Genomic DNA, 22,612 nt, shown 5'->3' on the forward strand with positions numbered 1-22,612 from the left:
TTTTGATTACGGTTGTCATTTATTGTGTGTGAAAAGGAGAGAAGGGCAGTAGATGTACTATGTGCAGGTCTAAATCTGTACTGGGTTGGTGCTAGTAGAGTATTCTGAGTAAGGTGTGTTAGAATTTGCTTGTGTATGCATTTTTCCATTATTTTGGCTAAGGGAGATAGTGTGGCTATAGGTCTATAGTTAGAGAGTTCTGTGGAGGTTCCCCCTTTATGAAGAGGAATAATGTGTGAGATTTTCCAGATGGAGGGGATGTGGGATTCTTGTATAGTACGGTTGATAAAGATGGAAATAGGGTATGCTTTTTCATTAGCGGACTTTTGCAGAAACTCTGCGGGAAATAGGTCTACTGCCAGAGTGGTGGGTTTTGTTTTTTTAAGTAAGGATTTAATATAGTCTGTGGGTATAGGATCAACTTTAAAGGGTGGGATATTTGCCTGAGTGGGTGCAGTAGTAGTAGAGGAGATGGGAGATAGGTTGTTAGCAAGGGACTGGACTGTTTCTGTGAAGAAAGTATTAAAGGTTCATAGGTTGGTACTAGGCTATCAGCCCTAGGGCCTATACAAGCCTAGCCATAACAATTCCCTGGCTATTTCTTCTCACATTATTTACTTTCCTGGACCCCTGTCTAGCAGGCCGACTGACGTGATCCCTGGGGTGAATTTCCTTTCTCCCATCCAATCGTCAAGGTTCCTCTTGAAGAGGTCCAAAGAGGCACTCTGCTTGACATGTATGGGCAATCTATTCCAGAGTCTGGGGAGTCTCTGGGTCAGGAACCTATCCCTCCAGCATGTTTTGTTTATTGTGATGACAAGGTTTAGATCCCTGGAGCGTGTAGCTCTGAGGGATTGGGATTTCTTTAAGTGTAGCATGTCCAACAGCTCTGGGTTTGACATGGCCTTGTATGTTAAGCAGAGATCGCCCCTGAGTAGACGATATGCGACAGAGTATGGCTGGAGTTTTTTAAGGCGGTCAGCGTAGGGCATCTGCTTTAGGCCTGTGATTCTTTTAGTGAGGTATTTCTGAGGCCTTTCCAGTTGTTGCAGATGTCTTGAGAGGTACATACCAAATGGGGCGTTGTATTCTATAATGGGTCTAATGAGGGATGAGTACAGTGGGACAATGACCTCCTTTTTTCTGGATGAAAAGCCCTTCGTGATGAGGTGTGCCACATAGAAGGATTTCCTGACTGTTGTGGCGATGTGGTTATCGAAGGTGAGACCACTGTCCACCTGTGTCCCCAAGTCTCTTATCACACTTTCTGTGTTTAGTGTACTGCCACCTATATGGTAATTCATGGGTACATGTTTTTTCCCAAAGGGGATAACAATACATTTCTTGGCATTGAGCTTGAGCCCATGGCTCTGGCACCAAACATCTGTTTCTGTAAGGCCCTTTTGTAGAGTATCCACATCATTTGGGGATTCAGTAATGGCTCCCAGTTTGCAGTCATCTGCAAACTTTGTTAGCCAGAGTCCCTTAGTGTTGACCTGTACTTCAGAGAAGTAGATGCCAAATAAGAGCGGCCCCAGGACTGAACCCTGAGGTACTCCACTTGTCACTTGTCTGGAGCTGGATTTGGAGTCGGCTACCTTTACAATGTGGGTTCTATCAGTAAGCCATTTAGCAACCCATTGGGTGACATAGGGATTAATGCCCAACTTAGTAAGTTTATTTATGATTCCAGAGTGGGGGATGGTGTCAAAGGCCTTGGCAAGGTCTAGATAGGCTGCGTGGACCACCTTACCCTTGTCCATGGCTCTGGAGACTGATTCAAAGAAGTCAGTCAGGTTCAGGAGACAAGATTGGCCCTTCACAAACCCAAACTGGGTGGGGTCCAGTGTTTGAAGGTTGCCAATGTCTTTGTTTATAAGTTCCACAATAATACGCTCCATGGCCTTGCAGATAAGGCTTGTCAGACTGATGGGACGGTACTTTCCGGGATCCAAGGTGGATCCCCCCTTGTGGATTGGGATAACTGTAGCTCTGCGCCACTCAGTGGGCACAAAACCTGAGGTGAGGCTATGATTAAACATGACACTTAGGTGAGGTGCCAGTTCATATTGTAGTTCATGTAGTACACAGCCCGGGATGTCATCTGGTCCCATGGATGCTGTATTCTTGGCTTTAGAGAGTGTGTTTTGTATCTGTGTGGCCGTTATTACTGGAATTTAGCAATCTTCCGGTATTGAGATGGGCCATTTAGGGGGTGAGAGGGGGGTGAAGTTGGCACTGAATCGATCTGCCAGGATATTGGCAAGATCCTTCGGATCAGTATATTTAATGCCATTCTGTTTTAGCTCAGAGCAGATCTGAGCATTGCCATTTAGATTGTTGACATAGTTATAGAATGCTTTGTGGTTGTCTTTGGAATCTTTGGCAATTTTATTTTCGTAACTAGCTTTGGAAGATTTTATGAGGCATCTCAGTTTCTTACTGAGGTTAGTAAGGGAGTTTTTTGCATCCTGGGATTTTCCTCTTTTCTGCAAAAGTTTCTTCCTTTTGTTGTAAAGTTTGTTTATGGCAGGGGACCACCAGATTTGCTTCCTTTTTTTGGATGAGAGCATTTTGGTCATTGCAACACTCCTAGGAGGTAGTTGTAGGGTAGTTGAGGGGGTGGGAGTTGTTGATTTTGCCTGGGTGGAGCAGTTTATTCAGACATGACCAGAATTTTTGGGGTTGATTTTGTTTTTTTTTTTGCTGTAAATTTTAAATAGTAGTTTTGTTTGACACAATAGACCTCTTTGTTTCATTTCTCATTTGTTTGTATCTAATGTGGGCTTGTGGGCATTTGGTGGCTCTCCAGGAGGTCCATGCTTTGTTTCTAGCAGTAATTTTTTGTCTAGTACTATTGGTTAGCCATGGTGCAGTTTTGTTTTTGGTTTTGATTGTTCGTGTGGGAGCATGTCTGTCTAAGATGGCAAGGAATCTAGCATTAAATTCTGAGACAGATTTGTCAAGGGGGAGTACTTTAAGATTGTCCCATTTGCATGAGTTAAGTTCAGTTTGGAAACAAGTTAGGTTAAAGTTTTTTGTATACCTAAGTGTTTTAAAGGTAGTTTTTTGAGATATGTCATCCTTTTTCCTGATTATATAGGTTAAGAGGTGGTCGCTCATGTCCTCAGGTATGGTACCTGATTTGTAAAACTGAGGGTTGTTATTTATTAAGATCCAATATAGGATACTTTCCTTATTGTTGGGTTTATTGATTCTAGTGGGGGAAGTAATTATCTGGGAGAAACCATGTAAGTTGATATGGGTTGTGGGGAAGTTTGATGAACATGTTAACCAGTTGATATTGAAGTCCCCGAGAATGATTGTTTCTTGGGGATGGTTAGTGGATAACCATTGGAGGGTGCTTTCTGAGGTGTCTATGTTGTTGCCTAGGGGAATATAGGTACATACTATGATTATAGATTTGTGTTTAAGTTGGACTTTTGAGATGATTGTTTCCGAGCTGGTAGTTGGTAGTTCTTGTGGGGTGGTAATTGTGGATACCTCGAGTGGATTTATAAAGGATGGCTACTCCACCTCCTTTTCTACCTTTCCAGTCCAGTCTTGTTATATTGTAGTTAGGGGGTATAATTTCATTATCAGGGATAGCAGGCTTGAGCCAGGTTTCTGTAAGAGAGTAGATCAGGGGAATGAATGTCCAGGAGGGAATGCAGGTAGTGGATTTTCTTATTTATACTTCTAATATAAGAGATTGCTATCTACCTGGGTCCCCCAGATCTCTTATTACCTGTGGTAATTTGTTGGTGTTTTGTTTTTCCCAAATGGGATGACTATGCATTTTTTGGCATTTAGCTTGAGGCCATGACTTTGACACCAGGTGTCCGTCTCAGTAAGGCCCTTTTGGAGGATGTCCGTGTCAGCCGGAGAGTCAATTATGGCTCCCAGTTTGCAGTCATCGGCGAACTTTGTTAGCCATAGTCCTCCTGTGTTTGCCTGTACTTCCGAGAAGTATATTCCGAACAGTAGGGGTCCCAGGACCGAGCCTTGCGGGACACCACTTGTGACTGGTTTAGTCAGACCTGGAGCCCACTATTCTTACCATGTGAGATCTGTCTGTAAGCCAGTTGGCAACCCATCTTGTGACGTAGAGGTTTATGTTCAGGCTGGTGAGTTTTTCTGTAATACCCGAGTGGGGAATGGTGTCAAAAGCCTTGGCGAGGTCAAGGTAGCTTGTGAGAACCACCTTTCTCTCATCTGTGGCCTTGGTGACTGTCTCAAAGAAGTCCACCAGGTTTAATAGGCATGATCTGCCCTTAACAAAGCCGAACTGGGTCAGGTCAAGTGTTTGTTAATGAGTTCCATGATGATGCGCTCCATAGCATTCAGACCAGGCTAGTCAGGCTTATGGGGCGATAGTTACCAGGGTCAGTTGTGACCCCTCCTTTGCGGAGAGGAATAACCATTGCTGTGCACCATTCTATGGACACGTAGCCTGTGGAGAGGCTGAGGTTGAACAGCGTGTTTAGGTGGGGGTAGTTCGTTCTGTAGTTCGTGCAAGACGCAGCCTGGGACACCATCTGGTCCCATTGACGTTGTGTTTTTGGCTTTTGAAAGGGTTGTTTTCACCTGGGCGTCTGTGATTTTTGGGACACTACACTTTTCCGGTATTGTTATGGGCCTTTTTGGAGGTGAGAGGGGGGTGACGTTTGCACTGAATCTATCTGCCAGGATGTTGGCAATATCAGTAGGTTCAGTAAATTTTGTGCTATTTTGCACTAGTTCATTGCATATCTGCGAGTTGCCACTTTCTTAACATAGCTAAAGAAGGCTTTGTGGTTATCTTTTGAATCCTTGGCTATTTTTCTTTCGAAGTTAGCCTTGGATGATTTCATGAGGGACCTCAGTTTCTTACTGATACTGATCAGGGATGTCTTTCCTTCTTGGGATTTGCTTTTTTTCTGAACTAGTTTCCTCCTTCTATTGTGTAGCCTGCTTATTGCAGGGGTCCACCAAACTGGTTTCCTCCTCTTAGAGGAGTGAGTATTGGTTTTGCTAGAGATGGCACGATCCATGCATCCTTGTAGAGTGCATTTGTAAAGGTTTCTGCAGCGTGATCCTTTAGCGTGGGGGCTGTGAAACTTACCACCTCTGCCTTAAGTAAGGTGAAGTTTGCTTTAGAAAAGTTTTTTTTACTGTGGTTTCCTTAGTTGGGGGTGGTGGTGGGGTGTGGACATCCAGAGTGATTAATTTATGGTCTGATCTAACCAGTGACTGGTTGACCTCCGGTGTGGAGCACCCGTCACCCTTATTGGTGATGACCAGGTCCAGTATATTTTCACCTCTGGTAGGGGAGTTTTACCAGCTTATCCAGGGCATTTGAGTTGATGAATTCCAGGAAGCGCTGGGTCTGGGAATTTGTACTCTAGTAGTTTTCCCAGTGAATGGTAGGATAATTGAAATCACCCAATATCAGGGTGTTTGGTAGGACCTTCATGTTTTCCAGTGTCTCCAGAAAGGTGGAGTGGTGGTCCTGGGTCATGGAGGGTGATCTGTAGTAGGCCACAATTTGCATTGCAGATTTGCTAGATGTTAGTTGTACATGGATGATGTCAGAGGTATCTTGCTGCGCCACTAACCTGGAGGTATAGGTATCCGTGATGAATATGGATACACCCCATCCTTTTGTGTTTTGGTCCGTGTTCTATGGCCGAAATCTGTGGTATGAGTTGTAGCCCAGTAGTGCTGGGGTGCTCTCTGGATCCTTGAACCAGGTTTCAGTTACTGCACAGATGTCGACGTTCTTCATACTGAGGAGTGCTTTGAGCGCATGCATTTTAGGATTTAAACTCCTGGCATTGAGAAGCATAACCCTCAGTTTTTTGTTAATTGTGCTGTTTACGGAGGTGGGTTTGACTTTTGACCCTAGTCTAAAAAAGGCACTATGGGGGCAGCAAGAGCCTTGGTCAGTATTCAAAAGCCTAGGGGTGACAGGTGCAAGCAGTCTCTTGCGAAGCAACGTGGCTTGTCGAGCATGTCGTCCCTGGCTGACAGACACTGGATCCCCTTTGAATGACACCAGAAGCTTAGCCAATTGTTGAAATTGATCATTTTTTCTTTATACCTGGGTATTATTCTTGGTGAGGGCAGGATGCTACTCAGGGTCAGGGTCATACCAGCCTGAGCTACATGATCAAAGAGCTCTTCCATGTCTCTTTTCATGTAGCCCAGGGAGGTATGTCTCAGGTCATTCACACCAACATGAACAATGACAGAGTCATATTTGTACTTGTTCTGGAGTGACCTGAGTGCTTGTGTTTTATGTGGCGGATTCTGGCTCCCGACAGGCAGCTAACAGTAACCTTCTTCTTGTCCAGCCTAGTGAGTGGGGCGTCAGTGTGCCTGACTGTAGAGTCACCTATTACTAGTGTGTTAGGTATGTTATTTCGCCTTAAGGGCTGTGATTGTGCGGCACACTGATTTTGTGTTTTATGTGTTGTCTAGTTTGTGATGGGAAGTGCAGGTTGTTAGGGTGTCTGCTTTGGAGGTCTCTGATGCTTTTGCAGGTTTTTATTTAGAGCCTCCGAGTATGATTTTGTGTATTTATGTGTATTTTTTGCCAATGCTGTTTTAGTAGGTCTGTGTGTGGCTGGAGTTGTGGTGCAAGTGTTAACCTTCTCCTCTTGACTGTCTGTTCCAGTCTTGGGTGGAGACAGCTTAGTTTTCAGTTTGGCTGTGTAATTGCATCTCTCGCATATGTTAGTTTTTTGTGGTAAGGAGGAGAGAGTTGTCTGTGTACATGAGGCAGTTGCAACATTGCCTCAGGATACCCAGGTTCACCAGCTGGACTGGAGAGTGCAGCTGAAGTTGCCCTTTGATCATGCCTTAATAGTAGGGTTAGCTGCTTAGTCGCTTGATTGGTGAGGTGTGAATAAAGAGCCTTGCCCTGCTGGGCAGTCAGTGTCAGGGTATATTAGTGCTTGCTGTTAGGTCTGAGTAAGTGCTGGGCTGTAAGATGCTTTTTAAGTGCTTAAGTTGAGAGTTAGACTAGTTTCAAGGGAAAAACTGAAGAGACTTAGTGGAGCTGGGAATAATTTAACCGTAGCTAACCGGCACTCCCCGGTGCGCAAAACCGTGCAAGCATGGTTTTTATAGTAGGGAAATGAAAGAGATAAAAAATAGCTCAAAATGGCCAACAAACTACTAACTTCTGGGCTGGAACCACTCCTCCAGTGACAGATAGGTTGCTCAAAGCTCCCCTCTCTCACAGGTGAACAGAGAAACTTCCTTCTATCCAAATAAGGTATGGGCAACTCAGAAACTAGTATCACAGCCCTGAATTCAGCACTAGCCTGAAAACTGGACTATACTAGCTTAGAAAGGCAGGAAACGAGGAATTTTTTTTTTTTGAAAAGATAAGGCAAAACAGTAAAAAATACACTTAAAACAGCTTTAAACTACTACAAACTATCAGAAAAGGCTGTCACACTTTAGTGTATAGCCTACAACAGTTAAATTATTTAAACAAAAAACAACTTTTTAAAAGTGCAGGCAGTCAAATAAGTACAATATGTGAAAAAAATGAGCTTTTAAATCACAATAAACGCTGGAAAATCTGCATTTTAGGTGGAAAACAGTACAGCAAGAAAGTACAGAAAACTGATACATAATCACTCAAAAGTCAATCAATGGGTCCAAAAAGTCAATCAATGGGTCCAAAGTCATCTTCTGCTTGCAACTGTAATCTAGCTTACATGAGTACCTAAAAAGTGCTCACTCTGGCTGTTGGTGCAGATGTTGTGATGTTTGCCAAAGCCCCTTTCCTTTGTTAACATCTGTATGGTTTATATACTTAATCATTCATGAACTGGGTAGATGTGTTGATGTTTGGCAACTCTGTTCGGCTCACAGTCCTGATCTTAGGAGTACAGAACATATAGAAAAATAATGTATAATGAAAAAGGTGTGTAAGAGCAGCTAAAGGTAAGGAATGGGAGGCTGCAGTAGGTAAAGAATTTGTAGGATGTTTAGCAAGTACTACACTACTGAAATGCACACAGTATGATTCAAACATAGGTAAGTACAGGTAGTATAAGATTTGCATGGATGAGTGTTAATCTCTTGGAAAAGACTGCACTAGGACCAGTGTTGTGTATCTAAAGGAAAAGGTTTTATGTTGCCACTAAATGTGACAAGGCATGCAAGTGGCTAGTTAAACAAGTTATATATACTCTGCTTGAAGCTGAAAGAAAGGCAGTTTGGATTGAAGGTATGACAGATGTATAATGGAAAGAAGGTGCTACAATATTGGTTAATTTTGCATGTCTAATGTTACTGGTTGACTTTGATAAGTTAGGCACCAGGGTGTATTGGCAAGAATTAGCCAGTGATCATTGGAAGTAGGCTGTCTATTTAGCAGAGCCAAGTGCTGTATGATATTCCCACTAAAATTAGTGCCAACGAGGTCTGGCATAAAAACTTCTTGGAACTTTTTATTGAGAGTTGAATCTTGTAAATGTAGTGGGCTTTGGGCTACTTTGTCCTCTGAGGAACATGTAGAGCAGTCTGTCACCAAATTTTCCAGACAAAGGATCTTATTTTATCCACAAGTTAGCATATGACATTTGTTGTGCAGCTTAAATATGGTATGACAATTAATGTTTCCACCACTGCGCCTTGAATTCAAAACTTGAATGGAAAAGGTTCTCCTAGTCCTGTAGTCTGAGCATTCCTGTAACCTCTTGATTTAGCTCACCTTGCTACCTGTTGAGAAGTGGGACCCTTGATTCTGTCTACTGAAATCTTATTTTTGTCCGCTGTTATCCTCGGTTTGTCAGTAATTACACCGCACATTCGTCATAAAGGCTGTTGTAAATGTTCGACAGTACTTACTCTTCAATTAGTCCAATCATTACGACACAACAGGACACACAGTAGAACAAACACATGTCCACACTCTGTCCCTGTTTATAGTAGGGAGTCTTTAGACATTTGGACTACAAGAAAGTCTCTTAAATGTTGTGGAGTCTCTCACCATCTGTCTGTAATGGTCCATCGAAGTATACAATATTTTAGGAGTTCTCTTGGGATAATGAAAGAGAAAGGTTGAAATACGTGGAAACTAACTAAAATAGACTCCAGCCTCCAGAATTGTACATGACTCCAAAGCACAGCAAAACATGTGACCAAACTTGACAAAAATACTACTATATAAACTTATAGTATACTAAGCAAAACAACCCCAACGTTTTCTGGTCCTCCATCAACAAAAGTATACATCCTGCCGACATTAACTTACTAACACCTTCTAATAGGTACACTAATGACAGCACAGCACATCACTTCAGTACACATTTTAACACCGTAACTTCTCTGCTGAAACATCTCCACCATCTTTAACACCTCACCCCTTCCAGAGTCAACAAATAATCCCAACACATTTGATTTTGAACCCATCCCCACATACACAATCAATACATACTTTCTCAGACTGAAGAATTCTGTACTTGCTCCAGACAGTCTTCAGCAGAGTATGTTAAACGTGCAGCAGATGCCCCCCAGCTTACCAAATCTCCATCCTAATAAAGTGCTCCATCGTTGAAAGCTACATCAGTAAAACTTGGGAAAAAAATCTTATGTCGTACCCCTGCACGAAGGTAGGTTCCTTTATTGATCTCGGCAATTGCAGACCATTAGGCATTTACCCCCCCCCCCCATAATCTAAAGTCTTAGAATGTTTCTGATTCCCCGATCCATTTGTTACCTCAAACAATTTACTAAGTCCCACTCAACACAGTTTCTTGACATATTACACTATGACAGCTCTACTCAACTTTGCTACCACCATCAACAGTAACAGGAATGCAGGGAACTTATTAGCAGCACTTCTCGTTGGTTTGTCCAAAGCTTCTGACACAATCTTGCCAAAAACTTCTGTGCAAACTCTCCTCCATTTTCACTTGGTTCAAATGCCTTTCTTAGTGTAGGTGTCAAGCTATAAAATGAGAAATTGATATCTGTCCATTTCCCTCAGTGCGTATAGGGGTGCATCAAGGATCTCAAGCACCACAGCTGGCTAATTCCTGTAACATATCCCTGTCCACTCTTCACTATCCTGTTCTAACGTAACCATCCTATACTATTATATCTGCTTTGCCACATGCTTTATCATACACTCCTCAACTTTACATTGTTATGAAAATTCATTTTCACACTGTCTTACTGTTGTAAATACTTTGGGTCTAAATTTTGTTTGTAAACAGTCTTGGTTTCTCATATCAGTGTATTGCATGTGTCATGACTGTAATATTTGCATGCTACTGTGTGTGTGTGTGTGTGTGTGTGTGTGTGTGTGTGTGTGTGTGTGTGTTTTATATATTTATATATATATATATATATATATATATATATATATATATATATTCAATGTTTTCATTTTCTTACTATTGTGTTTTGTCATCGTATGCTCAAACTGTTCATTATACTGTGTATGTGTATATGCTATATATATGTTACCTTCTCTTTGTCTTATGGAGCTTATCATCCCCGGCCTCCACTGAAAAGGGGTTTTCTTCTCAGTTGGATTTTCCCATTCAACAAAAGCAGTAAACAAATAGTTGTAGTTTTTTCTGTTGTATGCTGCTGGACTACTGTAACTGCTTTGCTATATTTTGTTGCCCTTTGCCCATTTCATGGCTGTATAGGGTTATATGAACAAGTTTATGTATTTCATTATCCATTGAATGTTAGACAATGGTTAATCTGTTCTTTTATGACATTTGTAAGCAGTAGTACAGTGGCTGCTGTAAGAAACATTCAGGACTTACTGGGCCAGTTTGTGTGGCAAGAGTTTATAACTCCATTTTTGTCTGTTGCAGTCCCAGAAAACCTGGATAGAAAGCACATTTACCAAGAGAGAATGTGTATGCATAATTCCAAGTTCAAAGGACCCTCACAGGTAATTCAGATTATTTGATTATTTCATGAAAACATCCTTAAATAAAAACATTGTTAAAAGAATTCAAGAACTTGCTTATTTGACAACAAGAAAGGCTTTGTTTAAGAATGTATAATAAAGAATTAGTTTGTGTTGCGAAAAGAAATGAACATTGATTAAGAATACAGCAGTGTGTGTACTTCTACCACATTTGATCCTGTTTTGCCCATATGCACATATTATTTCTACTACTTTGGGCTGTAGTGCATTCAGCATGTTTGTCCTACATAAGTAAGTTGCATGTTGCTTTACAAGAAGGTGTCAGTCTTTTTACTGAATAGTAGTAGGCTCCTAACAGCACTCTTTGGGACCTGCTTTTTCACCAGCTGCAGCATTGATTTGCATGACGAAGACTGACTTGGTTGTCATTGTCTTCATGTGAAATTGCTAGTAGAAGAAAGATCAAAGCATTGCTACCACTGATAATGGGCTCTATGCCCAGCTGCAGCACTGGTGTTAGCCAGTTATTATTTATTTATTTATTTTGCAAACCCTTCCCAGAAATAATTTTAGTAGTTGGATTCTCAAAACTGCATTCTGAACACTTTTAACAAGTGCAAGGCTAAGAAAGAGTTAATATGGGGTTGAACTGAGAGCAAGCTTCAGATCAGGTTTAGTTGATTTTTTTTATTTATTTGTTTTTGCTTGCTTTCATTAAGCTAAATTTGTTGACTTTTCAATAACCAAGTAACTTTTGGTTGGCATAAAAAATTTAAATGTGTTGGTCTGTTTGTTGCTTTGGTGTGTCTAGTGGGGCAACTCCTTTGGTTTCCAGATTGTACGAAGGATGACAAATTTACAGTTTATGTATATATTCTCAGTTTAATTTACCAAAATCGTACGCAATTATCTTGAGACAAATTAGAGAAGTGTGTTCCAGACACCTTCAAAACACCAAATTAAACAAGGTGGATATAACCAATTGTGAAGCTCTATGGAACACAATGTTATCCGGGAAAAAAATGATATCCAACACATACAAATTAATAGCAGAGATCAAATTCCAAGACAATATATTTATTTCTGACTACTGGCTTAAAAGTAACTCATCAATAACTAAACAACAATTAAATCAAGCTTTAACATTAATACATAAAGTTTTGCGTTTGAAAAAGTTAACTTACACGCAACTCATGATCAACAGCAATGCAGATCTTACCCCCTCAGTATTACACACACTTATTTCTTCTAATTCACCAAACTGTCCATATTGTAGGTCAAAGGAAGCAGACCTAAATCATATGTTTTGGAGCTGCAAATGCATATTTAAATTATGGAACTTATTAAAAATTCAACTACAAAAACAAGGCTATGAAAAAGCAACTTCTTACATGGGAATACACACTACTTCACACCCCCTTCCCCCCCCAGGAATATCCCATAATCAAGCAACCATACATATCATATTATTCCTGTTAATGAAACTTTACATAGCATCCAAATGGGGGGCAGAATGAACATCAGTTGGACCGAATTCAAAAAGATGGCAATTAAACACGTGCTAGCTCATAAATAGGTAATATCTGCAAAAAATAAGTGTTAAGAAACTAAAAAAATGGGAACAGATATTTAACATTCTGCTAGCTTAATCCACCCACATTATCATAAAGACATAGACATTTATGTACAAAGTTAATCTTCAACATCTGTATAGATAGGTAGTGACCAGATTTCTCCATAACAGGGTAAGATCGATAAATGGATGTAACTAAATGATTGATGGCACTTTTGTATAGTTGTAAATATTGATGTTTCATGTTGTTGTATAAATATTGTTCACCTTTAATTTTGTACCCAGTCTATCACTACATTGTTGATGCTGTTTGGTCTTTGTTTGGAAAAATTCTAAATAAAAAAAATTGGGGGGAAAAATTTTGTTTATACATAACAAATGAGCAGTGATTGCAAGTGAAAAAGAACAACAAAAAAACTGATTTGCTATGTTTCCCTATCACAGCTTGCATCTTTCAGTCAGTTTCTTCAGTGCCTGGTTGCTTCCATTCCCCTTTCCCCACAAAAGAGTAGTAGGTATTTGTATATTCCACCTAAGGTGTACTCCTTTTGATTAGGGTACTAGTGTGGGTGTGAAATGTGTTTTTTTTTTTTTTTTTTTTCCCCCTCCAGGTTGCCAGTTGACTTTGCTACAGCTGTGTTCATGTTCTTGCTGACCATTTGATTCCAAATTAATATCTGTAGACTTCATATTTTTCCCCGAAATATAATTATTGTCCAGTAATTGAAAATGTAGCTTAAGACATTTTAGATCTGTTATTTGCAAACATTTACTTTACTGACTCACTTTCACATTAAGAACATTTTGGTTTACATTTTTGCTGATTTATCACAGTTTACAAGTGTTGGATTGTAGTTCAAGTGTTCGAACATGGTCCATAAGAGCTTGTTTTATAGTGATTTAGATTTGTAGACTTGCTAGATTTATTTTCTAATTATAGGTGTATAGCATATGGAAAGATATTATGAGGCACATATTGAGTCTACTGATGTCCTTCATGGATGCAGCTGCAGTCATAACAAGTGGGTTGTCCTGTCGTCAGGCAGCCCTTCAGTCGGCCGGATTCCAAAGTCCGGGTCCGGCTTCGGTTGATGTCGCACTCCACCCGACGTCATCTCTGTGGGTCTTCGGGTATAAAGGCATCAGCCGACGCCATTTTCCTCAGTCTTTCTTGCCGCGTGGCGCCCGAAGCAGAAGCTGTTCGCAAGTGCCGGTCGGTCGGATCCAGAGATTACTTCTACCGAATACTACTTCGAAGACTTCTAAAGCTAAGTACCCCGTTGGGGACACTTTCTTGCCTCAGCCGATGTCAGAAAAAGTTAACAATTGTTTAAACTGTGGGAAACAAATACCTCATAAAGATTTCCACTCTTACTGTCTGCCTTGTTTAGGCCCAGCCCACGACGTAGCAGCCTGTTCGGCCTGTGCTTCTTTCAACCGACGAACGCTTAGGCGTCGGTCGGAGTTTGCAGAACAGTTTTTCGGTTCTGATTTTGCGTACATTATGCCGTCGGATCCACCGACTACCCAATCTACCAAAAAACGCAAAGATAAAGACCGACACTCGCGGTCCGCGGTTTCGGCCGAAACCATGGTCAAGCAAACCGCGAGTATCTCGGTTTCGGCCGAAACCGAGAAAACTGAACAAAGTACAGCTGAACCTATTCCTACAACTGAGGCCCCTGCTACAACTCTTGAATCGACCTCAGAAATTTTACCCACTACGGTGGTTGACTTATCAGACACCATCCCCTTGGATGTCTCTACCCCAGCACGTGGTGCTGCTAGGCCTCCAGCAGCCATGTCCATTAAGGCCTTCGCCAGGGCTAAAGCAGCCAAGACTACTAAAACAGTGCCTGTTAAACCCCCCACATCCAGGCCCTCTTCTAGTTCTCAAATGCTTACTTTGGCAGAAGATTTAATTTCTTTAATTAGAGGATCTCAATCTCACCCAGACAGGGCCTCTCAGCCCCCAGAGAAGAGACCTAGGGCAAAGCCCCCCGAGCCAGTGTCCTGTGATGATTCTGCTGATGAATCAGACATAACTGACCAGCCAGAGGCTCCCTTCTCCAATTTTGAAGATTCTGATGCTGAAGAATCCATTCCAGCTGCTTCCCCACCAGAAGAATTCTCCTTTGGGGAAACCTTGCATGCCATGCGAGAACAGTTCCAATGGCAGCAACAGGATTTTTCAGACTCCAGAAAAAGACTTAGGAATTTTCTGCACCTCCCGCAGCACAGGCCCTTAGCTATACCTCCTGTTCTCTCTGTGGTGGATGATGCTTTCAATGATGTTTGCTCCGCTCCAGATTCTTTGCCCCCAGCCCCTGCCAAACCAGACAGATTTTACAGGGTGCCAGATACTCATCACCACCTTTACAAGGCTCCACTTGCAGACCCAGAAACTATATCCCAGGGTCCCAAGGCAGTAGCCGCGACCACAGCTAAAAACCCTATTCCTTCTGAAAGGGAAGCAAAGTCATTAGACAGATGGGGTAAAAAGGTCTACACTTCAGCTACTCTCTCAGCTAGAGCTTTAAACTGTCAGTTTCACATGATACAATACCAAGAGTTTATGCTTGATCAGTTAACTAAAAAACTAACCACTGATGAATCTCTTGATAAGAAATATGTATTAGAGATGGTAAATAACATACAACAGGTTAGCAACCATTCCTTAAAATGTGGCTATGATGCACTGGAGGCTTCATTTAGATCAGCCATGACAGGCACAGTGATAAGAAGGCATGCATGGCTAAAGGAACAAGCTTTACGGATCATGTTAAAGCTAAGTTGCTAGATGCTCCTATGGACAAGACAAGTTTGTTTGGTACACCTGCCCAGCAGGTTATGAAGAAAATGGAAGAAAAGGCAAAATCTGTTCAAACTGTTAAAGATTTCTTGCAGGTTCAACCCCCAAGGTTTAGCAGGAACTGGCCTGCCAAAAATTGGTCCTTTCCTGACTCCACAAAATTTCAAAGGGGCAGGAATAGACGTTCCAGAGGCAGAAACCAATCCAGAGGAGGTGCCTACAGAGGAAGACAGTGGCAAGGTAACAACAGAGGCACAGACACAACCACTGCCACTACAGCAGCACTACCACAGTGACTTAACCCTAAATCCGCCTACCAGGGAACAAATAGCAGCTCCTCTAGGCGGAAAGTTAACCTTATTTTCAAAGAACTGGCACTACATAACAAAAGACAAGTGGATTTTACAAACCATAGATCAAGGTTACCGGTTTCACTTCCACACTTTACCAGTCAAAAGAAGAATGCCAAATCTACCTCCAAATCAAAAAACAGAGGCTCTACGCCAGATAATGGAGTTAGCAAACATGAGAGCTGTGGAAAGAGTGCCAACAGCAGAGCAAGGAAAGGGGTTCTATTCCAGTCTATTCCTAGTTCCAAGAAAGGAAAAAAGTTGGAGACCAATTCTCGACCTGTCCACCTTAAATACATACATCATTGTCCCAAAATTCAAAATGCTGACCCTACAGCAACTTCTTCCCATGCTGGGCAAGGAGTCTTGGCTGGTAACTCTAGATCTCAAGGAGGCATACCTGCACATCCCCATTCGACCAATCTGCAGAAGATACCTCAGATTTCTTGCAGGATCAGAGCACTATCAATTCTCAGCATTGCCCTTTGGCTTATCTACTGCGCCCAGAGTATTCACAAAATGCCTGGCATCAGTAATCGCCCATTGCAGACTTCAGGGAATTCAAATTTACCCATACCTGGACGACTGCCTGCTACAAGGGACAACAAAAGCAAGCTGACAACAGATTTACAAAGGGTCATTTACTTGCTACAAGCACTGGGATACACAGTCAATTTACAAAAGTCAAGGCTGATACCATCCCAAACAAGGACATTCTTGGGCGCGGAATTGGACACAGTAAAACAAATGGCATTCCTGACTACAGAAAAACAAAAGAACTTCCTCTTTACTTCTTGGCACTAACAAAACTGAACAAGTTAACAGCAAGAAAAGTACTGCAGGCCTTGGGCTTCATGGCATCATGCATAATCTTGGTTCCATTTGCCAGACTACATATGAGAAAACTACAGTGGTACCTAAAGAATTTATGGCCCCAACACAGACACAGTCTAGAAACAGAAATCCCACTAATTCCATGCTTAAAACAGGAGTTCCTATGGTGGGCTCAGGCATGCCAGTCAAACCCAGGCCTACCCTTTCGCAGATGTCAAGCAAGCCAGACCATCACAACAGACGCTTCAGACCTAGGATGGGTGGCCCACATGCTGGACAAATGCGTGCAAGGATTGTGGACACAGGATCAACTTCAACTGCACATCAACTTAAAAGAAATGCTGGCAGTAAAACTGGCAATCCAAAAGTTCAAACCATTTCTCAAAGAGGGCCAGTTGATGATAAGGACAGACAACACCACAGTCATGTGGTACATCAACAAACAGGGAGGCACTCATTCATACCCCCTATGCAGAATGACCTTGGAGCTGTGGACCCTGGCACTCAGCTACAACATCCAGTTACAGGCAATATTTGTACCAGGGAAAGACAATACTCTAGCAGACATATTAAGCAGAACCACTTCGGATGCCCACGAATGGAAGCTTCACCCGGACATCTTCAAGACCATCTCAAAGAAATGGGGAATGCCACAGATAGACCTATTCGCATCACCTCTCAATCACCAGCTCAAAAAATTCTGCACAAGGACATTCCACCCATTAGCATGGAAAGTGGATTCGCTCTCCTTCAACTGGAAAGGCCTAACAGCAAATGCATTCCCACCTCTCCCTTTGATACACAAGGTACTACTGAAAATCAAGGAAGAACGTCCAAGGATAATCCTGATAGCTCCAAACTGGCCAAGACAACACTGGTACCCACTACTGAGGAGCATGTCTCGGAACAATATGTGGACAATTCCCCTGATGCCTTTGATGTTAACGCAGAACAACCACAGCATCATACATCCAAACCTAAAAACCTTGCAACTGACTGCATGGAACATCACATAACAGCAGCTAATCCAGAACTTTCCCAAAGAGTTAAAGACATTATTCTTGAAGCACGCAGACCTTCAACAAGAAGGAACTATGCTGGAAAATGGAAAAGGTTTGTCATCTGGAGTACGGAAAGAGGAAAAGATGTGTCAAACATAGATATGCCTAACATTCTGGAGTATCTGGCGAACTTCTTCATTCAGGCCTGTCCTACTCCTCCATCAAGATACATGCATCAGCTATTTCAGCAGAATACAGCTTTGATCCACCTGTTTTTCGCACCCTTTGCTCAGGCAGTTCCTCAGAGGAATCAAGAATGTAAAACCTCCAAGGAAACCACCATTACCAGCTTGGGATTTAAACTTTGTGCTAGAAAAGTTGACACTATCACCCTTTGAACCAGCAGCAACAGCAGACCTACAACACCTGTCATGGAAAACTGCTTTCCTACTGGCAATTACTTCAGCAAGGAGGGTTTCAGAACTACAGGCCTTAATGGCAGTGCAACCCTTCCTAATCTTCCACCAAGATAGAGTGTCCATGAGGACTAATCCTACATTTATGTCCAAGGTGGTATCCGGAGTGTCTTTAAACCAGGCAATCCACCTACCTACCTTCTTTCCCAACCCACAAAACAGAGGGGAAAGAATACTGCATACCTTGGATGTACATAGACAGCTACGCTACTACTTGGACAGAACAAAATATAGCAGAAAGACTGACCAACTTTTTGTAGCCTATGCAACAGGAAGGGAAGGAAAAGCTGTTTCCAAACAGACAATCTCCAAATGGATAGGAAATTGCATACGATTCTGTTACTCCTTCCATGGAAAACCAATTCCACAGAACATAAGACCTCATTCTACAAGGGCAACAGCCACTACCACAGCCTTCTTACGAGGAGTGGCAACCAAAGACATTATTGAGGCGGCTACTTGGACCTCCGTGCATACATTTGCCAAGCATTATAATTTGCCTCTATATTCCAGATCCCGAACAGGGTTTGCCACTGCTGTACTGCAGGGGATCCTAAACACACCATAATCTACTTTTATCCTCCTCCCCTAGTTGGCTATGGTATTCTACCCACTTGTTATGACTGCAGATGCATCCATGAAGGACATAGTACAGTTTTGTACCTACCATAAATGTAGATGTCCGAACTGGATAGCATCTGCAGTCAGGATTACCCTCCCTCCTTCCCCTCTGTGGTACTCCTAGGGTGTTTACCCTTCTAATAGCTAGCTGTTGGGGGGGAGTCTTTTATGGTGTATTTGTTTGTGTATATGTACATACATGCTTATTGTTGTGTTTACCTCTATCTATTTGGAAACATTGGCATCTATCCAAATTTTAGCCTGCAAGAGGGCTACTGGCATCTGGGGCAAGAAACACTGAGGAAAATGGCGTCGGCTGATGCCTTTATACCCGAAGACCCACAGAGATGACGTCGGGTGGAGTGCGACATCAGCCGAAGCCGGACCCGGACTTTGGAATCCGGCCGACTGAAGGGCTGCCTGACGACAGGACAACCCACTTGTTATGACTGCAGATGCTATCCAGTTCGGACATCTACATTTATGGTAGGTACAAAACTGTACTTTTTTAAAGTTAATTAAGCGTGATATTTTCAGCTTTACTGTTTACCTTTTGAAGTGGCTATTTAAAGTAAGAAGTAAAGTTATTGTTTATTTGTAGATGTATATGTAGTGTTTGTGTGTGTGGTTTTTTTTTATTTTTATTAATTTATATCACTCTGTTTTGCTTAACTTCTCACATTAGAGGATGAGATAAAAACAAAAAAATATATTTTTGTGAGCATATGGTATGTGAGCAGTATTATGTGAGACTTGACTAATTTTTTAAAGATCTCTGAATTTGTTTCTGAATTATGTGAGTGTCCTCTGTGATTTTAATTGGCCAGTAAACTGATGCTGATTGACATTTGCTTAGCAAGTCGGGAGTAAACAGGTGCATAACATTACAATGTTGCAGTGCAAAAACCTAGGCTTAGGATTTACATGATTGCCAGCCAACCTCTGTGTAGAGATAGTCCAAAACACTGTTGTCTCCAGGTGATATATCTAACATTTAATTAAAGCTCAGAAGGATCTTACTTGTACTCATTGTGTCCATTCCTGACCTAAAAACAAATTTCTACATAATTTCGTCTTCATATTTTCTAAGTCGGCCAATGCTTTTTTCCTTGTATTCCTAACATGCTTTAAGACTGGAATCCACAATGGGCATTGATACACCCAAAATAGGTCACCCCCTATTTGGCTGTAATAAATTGAGAATAATTGAAGTTTCTTTGATCAATCCTTATATTTTTTGTGTTTCAGGCCCCTGGGATTTCCTGTAAATTATTTGTTCAGCTTCTCCAATTCATGTATATTTTGGACCTGCTATACGTGCAGAAACCAAAGCCATATTCCAAAACTGGTCTGGCAATTGTTTTATAAACAGACACCAAGCTTTCTGTAGGATAGCACCTGCACCATGGGATAAACTACCTCCAGATATTAACAAAAAAAATATATATCAGTTAAGTCATTCAACATAAATCTTGAACAGCACCTGATGAATGAAGCTAAATCTAAGTGCTTTGACACTGCTTAATTTTAAGTATTGGACTATAAACTCTTGTATTATAACTGCAGGAATGTACTTTTTGCATTTGTGAATAAAATTGTGTGTTCATATTAAGATATTTATTCTTAACAACTGTATAGTTTATCCAAAAAGTTTAACCAGTGAGATACTGGTATCCTATGTCTTTTTCGCTCTTGTAGAGTATACTTTGTGCCTAAGTAATGGCCAAAAAGGGTCATTGGACCTGCTCGCTTACCTATTGTCTAACAAATAACATAAAGTCACATTTTCATCCCTTGATTTTTATAGTTCTTAATGTAGCTCTAATTTTTGACTGACTTTTTTTTTTTCAAAACTCTTTCCACATGTCCAGTAAAGTTCAAACCACTTTCATTTAAGATTTGTAAACCTTCAAATTCCTCACATTTACTAGTAATGGTGTTATTTAAACTGCATGGGTATATGGAATTCTCATTACCCAAGTTAAAAACGTTGCACTTCAGGTTATTAAATGTTACTCCATTTGATTGCGCCAATAACTATGAATTATCAGAATAGGTTTGTAATTCAATTTCTTTTTTTTATTGAGGTGGCCACCTAGATATTTTTGCAATGTTAGCAATTTTTTGATGTTTGCCTGTTGCATGGCTGAGCAAGTCTGTTAACAGCACAGTGCTCCCTGCTTGGCTCTGAAACAGGACACTTTTATCTAGTGGGCTTACCTTATTAAAAAATAAACAAGTAAATAAAAAAAATATTTATGGCCAATTTTTCATATTCTTAAATGCTGCCTTCTGTTTGTCTTCCCTCACAAATCTATTTATTTCTCTTGTCAGGGGTAGACAGATGCACAAAAAGTAAGAGAGATTAAAAATTGTCATTGGAGGCTCACCACCCATTTAACGAAGTGGTCCAGATGTCCTGACTGAACTCATCATTGCAGTATTCCTAACGTATGTGCTGTCACTGCTGACATCTAGCCATGGTTCCAAAGCATTATCTTCTCTAGGTCGTATGTCTGATGTATGATCTTAGCTCATATGTGTTAGGATGTAAAGATGGACATACAAGTGGAGATCCACAGACTATCTTGCCACCAGCCTGAATGCAGTTCATACATCCAATTGGCTGTTTGTTTGGTCTTTGTTACGAGCCTTTGCCTTGTTCATTTTGTTCAAATATGTGCCCTGTTGGAGAACCTTTCTTTTTATCTTATGATATTTTGTTGAAGTTGTAGATGTCGGCTAGGAGGGGTTAGTGTGAGTGCTGTAGACAGATTCTGTACAAGGACTTGCATACAAAGTGTCTTTATTGTCCAAGCCCAGAACACTATCCCAAATTTTGTTGCATCTGTCAACTGTTTGTTCCAAAAACCCTTATTTCTAGGCTTTCTACTTTCACACCTTTCTTGAGAACCCAATGCTTGGCCCAGTCCAAGATGGCTGATTCTTCATCCCCGGATGTTTCTCTACTGTTGAAGAAAAAGGAATTAATAGGCCTCAAAAGATTGGCAGTCTAATGTTTCTGACTCCAATGCACCCACTGAGGCTATAGAACCCCACTGTACATCAGGATACTTCTCCTTTGCCTGCTACTGAGACCTCACCGGAGGACGGTATGGTTTCTGAGGCTTTGCAGACTGCCAATACATGTGAGGAACCATGTCTTATTTCAGAAGGACTGTAGGGTGTCCCATAAATTTTAGTTAAGTAAGAGATTCTAGACTGTCTAATAGAGGTCAAACATCACCCTGGGCCTTTGTGTCTGTTCCAGGAGGACATCAGTCCTAAAAAGAAGACTAATCATGTAAGCATGTAACCTCCCCCACAGCAGCTAGAGAGAAGGGGTGAATGGATTTCTCATAAAACTTATTCAAAGCTATTATGTCCTCGAAACCTCCATCCTTTGAATCTCTGCAACCACAGGCTACTCCTCTAAAACTAACCCTGGTTTCCTCGTCCTCTGATGAGGAAGAAAGATTATTACTCTCAGCTGCATTCTCAAGAGTAAGTGACTTCCAGCTAAGGGGACTCTGTCTCACCTGATTCCTCTATTGAGTAAGCTTCTTTTGGGGAGACTGTACAGAACATGATGTAACACTTTGATTGAGGGTGCTCCTGCTCTTTCCCCAGTTCCACCTGTCATTGAGGCTTTCCAGGACGTCTTTTAGTCCACTTCTTCTGCACCTGATTCTTAACCACCACTTAAAGAGACCAAATGGGTTTTCCAAGGTCACTGATTACCTTAAATGTCTATACAAGAACCCAGTGGCAGATCCTTCTGCAGTTTCTTTCTTCAGATAAGCCCTCTAAGCTTCTGCCCAGTACTAATGCCTTGCATAAAAGATAGTAGGGCAATGGATTGATGGGGAAGAAAGTTTACACCTCTGCCACCCTTACCTTTAGGGCTGTTAATTACCACTCTAATGACAAAGTATTTGATCTATTTTCTTAACTCCTTGAACAAAGTTATCTTGGAACTTCCTACAGTACCTCCTACAGCAGATTCTAAGTTTGCGTTGCAGACCTTACTTTCGTAGGCCACTTAGATTGC

At 41.4% G+C, this 22,612-nt stretch overlaps 1 long non-coding RNA gene across 1 annotated transcript in view; it reads left to right on the top strand.

Annotated features, from left to right (window-relative positions):
* The window catches only part of LOC122806869, a 191,167-nt gene that overhangs the window by 117,397 nt on the left and 51,158 nt on the right, over positions 1–22,612 (top strand). Inside the window, exon 2 of the long non-coding RNA XR_006365566.1 lies at positions 10,836–10,915. This is a non-coding gene — a long non-coding RNA (uncharacterized LOC122806869). The remainder of the gene's footprint in view (positions 1–10,835; positions 10,916–22,612) is intronic.

This window comes from Protopterus annectens, chromosome 7.part0 (assembly GCF_019279795.1).
Source record: "Protopterus annectens isolate FY-2018-M chromosome 7.part0, PAN1.0, whole genome shotgun sequence".
Lineage (NCBI taxonomy): Eukaryota > Metazoa > Chordata > Ceratodontiformes > Protopteridae > Protopterus > Protopterus annectens.